Raw genomic sequence first — 5640 nt, 5'->3', positions numbered from 1 at the left:
AAATATATAAATGGCACTATATCATATTTGAAAAAACAATCACACTATTTGCCCTTTTATATCTATGCACAAACCCACTAAATGCAAACAGATGTCCTTTTACATAACATATTCTTACCTTTATTTTCTGTTTCTTAATGTATCTATATTTCCCATAAGTTTAGTTATAGTTTTTTATCCTATTATCCATTCCCATAAATTAAAGGGATCTAACGAATAAATAGTAAAGTACTCCACATGGTAAAATATGTTGTTAAGGTAAATATGCAATGATACTTGTGACATTTATTATGGACAATATAATGTGTGAGTAGACTGTAATCACTTTGACAGTATCCATTCTCTGTCATATATCAAATTAGAAAAAAAATATTATTAAGGACTCAACTATGGCTTTAAATAATTGTAATTTCTGTCTTTTTCTCAAGCATCTGCTATCTGTATACCAGAAAACACAGTGGTATATACTTAATAGACATAAAAGTAATCTGAGTTACTTGAAGTTGAAACCTATGAACAGATGTACTTGATGTCTTTATACGGATAATCAATGCTTTTTCACAGTGGATTTCTTTTAGAAGTGGAATTGAAGCTACTTCAAAAATTATCGATACTTAAGTTTTCATAGGAATTCTATTACAAAATAAGAGCCAGATAGGTTTGGATTTGAACTTATAAAAACCTCATTAAAATGTTCTTCTCCTTCAGGAGCCATCAACAAATCTAAGTCCAATATTGCCTCAAACAATAACATAAATGCTGGCTTATTGATTTCTCTTCTGTCTCAAAACATCATCTATCAATGTGTAAAATATCTCACCCGAAAGACTCATTTTTATGCCTAAAGTACTGGAAATATTGACATGCAATCATAATTGAAGAAAAATACTATCTCTTTTTCCTCTCTTTACTAAGCCATTTAATTTCTATAATTTGTGTAAACTAAATGTGTCTAATGATTTATTTTTTTCACCTCTATTGAACTTACAAAGAAGAAATAAAATAAACACTGAACACATCTTTAGAGTTGGGAACATTGACATTTCTACAATTTCTCAAGGTTAAAAGAAATTTATGGATCTTTTTTACAGTTGTTATTGAACCATGACAGAGTTATCTCATCACAACCATTTTAAATCACCAAATAAGGGTGTATGTGTTCCTCTTCACTTCTTGCCCATCTCAGTAAAGATATGAAGAACCTATTCAGATCTCTCCATATCTTGTGAAATTGTATTACAAAAAATTTCTACATAGATTTTCACATACACAGATTTAGTCTTTGTCTTAGTGATTACATATATACAGCTGCTACAAATATGAAGTCTATAATAAATGTAAAAACAAGTGTAAGAAAACCGTTTCTGCCAAATTCTCAAACCCTGATGTTTTTTGATTCTTAACTGATGCTTAGAAAATAAACATGTCTTGCCTTCACAAACAAATACAACTATTCCTGACATTTTATTTCCTCCTTGTGTGTAATATAACAGAAAGCTGACTGTGATGTACTGAAGGTGCATACTCACAAATTTGTAGGTTAAAACTCTAATCTCCAATGGTGGTGACAGTATTTAGAAATGAATTCTTTGAGAGATGGTTAAGTCATGAGGTTGCAGCATTTATAGTGGAATTACAAACCTTATAAGAATAAGCATAAGGAAGTATGTCCTTACCCCTATCTACAACAAGTGAGGATCTAAGATAACTCAGTGAAGAAATCAGAAGTATGGTTCCCACTGGAAGCCAAACATGATGGCACTCTGATCTTGGAATCCCTGTTCTGTTAGCCCAAGAAAGGCTTGCCTGAAGCTACTCACTGTGCTTTGTATATTGCCCATTTTTAACAAGTTTATTTTCCCCAAAGACTTTATTTTATACATATTGTCACATAGACCTCTTCTTCCTACCTGACCTATAAATATTTTGAACATTTACTAGAACAAGTTTCCTTTCTACTGAAATATTGGCTAAAGTACAAGCAAATAGTCACTACCCTAAGCAGTGGGATAATTATAATTTGGGAATATTTCATTAATTCTCTTACTTCCAATTTAAAATATATTTTCCCTAAAAAAGCTTACTTAATATAAACATTATGTTATATTGTTTTGTGATTCTATTTTATCTCCTTTTTTGGCTTATTGTCCATAAATCCTTATTGTGATATTTTAAAAATTGTCCTTGGGAACAAAATGTGAAATAGGGACTTACTACTCTCAGTCTTCCAGCAATATAATACTGCTTCAAATACAGTATAAAATCTTAACAATATTATATATTTCTTTCTTCCCACCTTACCTTTGTGCTATTTTATTATATTAATATATTTTATTATATTATTTTAATGTATATTGTTAATTTTCTTTCTACATATGCTTTAAAGTTTAAAATATTTTACATCATTTTGTTTTATATAACTAGAAATCTTTAAAAGTATTTAAATAATAAGAAAATTATTTATGTCTACCAATTTAACCATTTCTGTTGTTATACATTCCTTTGTGTAACCCTGAATTCACACCAGTTATTAGTTTCTTTTTGCCTGAAAGACTTCCTTTAATATTATAGGTCTACTGGGGATGAATTCTTTCAACTCCAATTGTCTGCAAAAATGCTTTTATTTTATTCCAGCTTGATTTTATAGTAGTATTGTCTTCTCCAGTTTTCTGTTGTATTAAAATACAAATAACAAAATTTACCATATTAACTATAGAGTTCATTGTTTTAAATACTTTCATAGTGATGCTTAAGTATCAAAACCATTTATATCCAGAACTATGTTCAGCTTGTAAAAATAAATCATGAATCCATTAAAAAATATCTCATTATTTTCCCTTTCCCCATCCACTGACTATCAACATTCTACATTTGTCTTTTTGCTATTCAAACATGACATACATGTATATATTTACATGTAGACATGCATATAAATGTAGACAATATTTGTCTTTTTCTATCTGATTAATTTCACTTATCATTAATGTCCTTGAAATTCACTCATATTGTTGAACATATAAAAATTCCCTTCCTTTTAAGGCCAAATAATATTCTATTGCATGTACATATTGCCTTTTGCTTATCCATTCATCAAAATGTGTCACTCATATTTTAAGCTATTATGAGTAATACTGCTAATAAAATGGGTATACAAACATTTCTTCAAGACTTTTCATTCAGTTAGGGGGAGTATATATTCAGAAATTTGGTCATTCTATTTTCGTTTTTTTGAGGGAACATCATACTTTTTTTCACAATGGCTATACCATTTTTCAGTCCCCACAATAGTGCACAAGGACTCCAAATTCTTCACAATTTTACTAATATATAGTTGGGGTTTTTTGTTTGTTTGTTTTATCAGTTCCATTGTAATGCATGACTAGTAGTATTTCTGAATTTTCATTTGCATTTTTATACTGATCAGTGTTTTTGAGCATGTTTTTGTGAACTTATTAGCCATTCACATATTTTCTTTAAAGAAATGCCTATCTAATTCTTTAGTCCATTTTTCATTTGCTGTTTCTGTTTTAAATATTGAGTTTTATAACTTCTTCACATATTCTTGATATTAATTTCTTATGAGAAACATGATTTGAATGTTTTCTCTATTATATAGTTTGGCTTTCTACTCTATTCATAATGCCTTATATACTTTTATTTCATGAAGTCCAATTTGTTTATTTTTTTCCCTTTTGTCTGTGATTTTGGTGCTATTACCAAGAAATTAATAACAAAATTATTATCATAAAGTATTATTTTAAAATTTTAATATTTTACTTTTTATAATTTGGTCTGATTCATTTTGAGTAAATTTTTGTATATGATATCTGGTAAAGTTCTAAATTCACTCCTTTTTTACATGAATATCATTTTTCAAGCACAATTATTTAAAAAGTCTGCCACTTCCCGATTGAAATCTCCTGTCATTATCATCAAAAAGCTGTTCACTATACATGTCACACTTTATTTCTGGCTTATATTCTATCTTATAAGTCTAACTTTCTATCTTCATTTCAGTACCACACTGTTTTGTTACTGTAGCTGTGTAGTATGTTTTGAAATTAAGATGTGTGAGTCCACTGGGCTGTAAAAGTATGGCAGCTTCTGTGGCAGCAGTGGTGTTATCTCTGTCTATGGAAACAGTCCTGGCCCTGAAACTGCAGAAATAGCAGCAGCAAAGGTGGCAACCTAGGCAATCAAGGCTGTATGTAGCCTTCGTGGTTGCAGCTGCAGCTGGGACTGAATTGGAAGCCAGGACTGTCAAGGCCCCTTTGTCTACTAAGCTGCAGTCATTCAGTGGTGTGTTGGCCATACACAAGCTCAAATGGCTCATTTCAGCTAAGATGCTGAATTGGTTATAGGAGAAGCTGCTGGCAGAGTTCCTGCCTTCATTTGGCCTAGTTTATTAGATACTTTTTTGTTGTTGTTGTTGTTTTTTTTTTTGATCCTTAAGAAGCTAGAATGCCGTCTCCAGAGTGAACTAGAGAGGAAAAAGAAGGCTTTCGAAATTGGACATGGGAGGGATTCTAGATAGCACAGCTCAAGGCATTTTAGTACTTGGAGTTGGAAGGGAATGTTGCCATGATCCAAGATAAAATTACACAAGAAGATATTGAAGGTATTCTACAGAAAACTACTAGGACAAAAATGCAAATACTAACCCCCCCCCAAAAAAAAAAATTTCTCTCTCATTCCCTCCTTTCTGATCCTCTTATCTTGCAAGCTATTTTGCATTAAAGAAAGATGGACAGAGAGTTTCAACTTTAATGAAGAGAGGTGAAGTAGATGCAAAAACCTGACAGGCCAGTAACTGTATACAGTATCTCCGTTCAAAAGTTCTAGCCACCATTTTTCACATTAGATGTTGAATCTAGAAGAATTTTTTTTAAATCAAAACTTGGTTAGTGACATTGTCAAAGGACACTCTTCCATTCTCATTGTACTAGAGCTGATGAGAACCAAAATGATCCATTTACTCTGGAAGAACATGTCCTTCCTGAGGACAAATGGAAAATTGATGACAATACACAATCTCTCAAGCATAGCTCATCTCTTCTCCCAGCAGATCTGGCACTTAAAAAATCAAAACCTGAGGAGTTTAATGAACAGGTTCTGAGCTGTGACTATATGACTATAAATGACACAAAGGAAGGAGATGTTAGGAAGACATTTTGAAATTTACTTGAGAATAACATCATTTTCTGGATGACATTGAATCCTGTGTATAGATGCAGAATGACAAGTTACATGCAAGACAACTAACTTTTCCTTGTTTTCTCATTTTGCATGAAGGAAAATGATAATCATTTAGTTTTATAGCATATAATTTATTTATTATACATTAACAGTGGACTTGCACTTGTTCAGTTTTTTTTCTGTACTTTTAAGATATGTTTATGCTATGAATTTGATTTCTTTAGTCTTTACATGTGAAAAAGCTGAAATAATCTTCTAAGCAAAGAATGAACTAAATGTCTAAGTAGCATAAATAAATGTTATTTTGATTTTATTTAGACTTCCAGTTAGCTCCATTGTTTCAAAATTCTTCGATTCTTTTTGAATGACCATTATTGAATGCTTTCTTGACTTTGGAGAGTTTACTGTTATCAAAAATACTTCATTAAAAAGACTGTACTCACC

General features: G+C 30.9%; 1 pseudogene; it reads left to right on the top strand.

Annotated features, from left to right (window-relative positions):
• Nucleotides 1–237: 237 nt before the first annotated feature.
• LOC139703147 (pseudouridylate synthase TRUB1-like) lies at nt 238–5175 on the top strand (annotated as a pseudogene).
• The last annotated feature ends 465 nt before the right edge of the window (nt 5176–5640 follow it).

Source organism: Marmota flaviventris, chromosome X, assembly GCF_047511675.1.
Source record: "Marmota flaviventris isolate mMarFla1 chromosome X, mMarFla1.hap1, whole genome shotgun sequence".
Taxonomy (NCBI): Eukaryota; Metazoa; Chordata; class Mammalia; order Rodentia; family Sciuridae; genus Marmota; species Marmota flaviventris.
The sequence above is the reverse complement of the archived record's forward strand: the minus strand, read 5'-3'. Positions and strand labels throughout refer to the sequence as shown.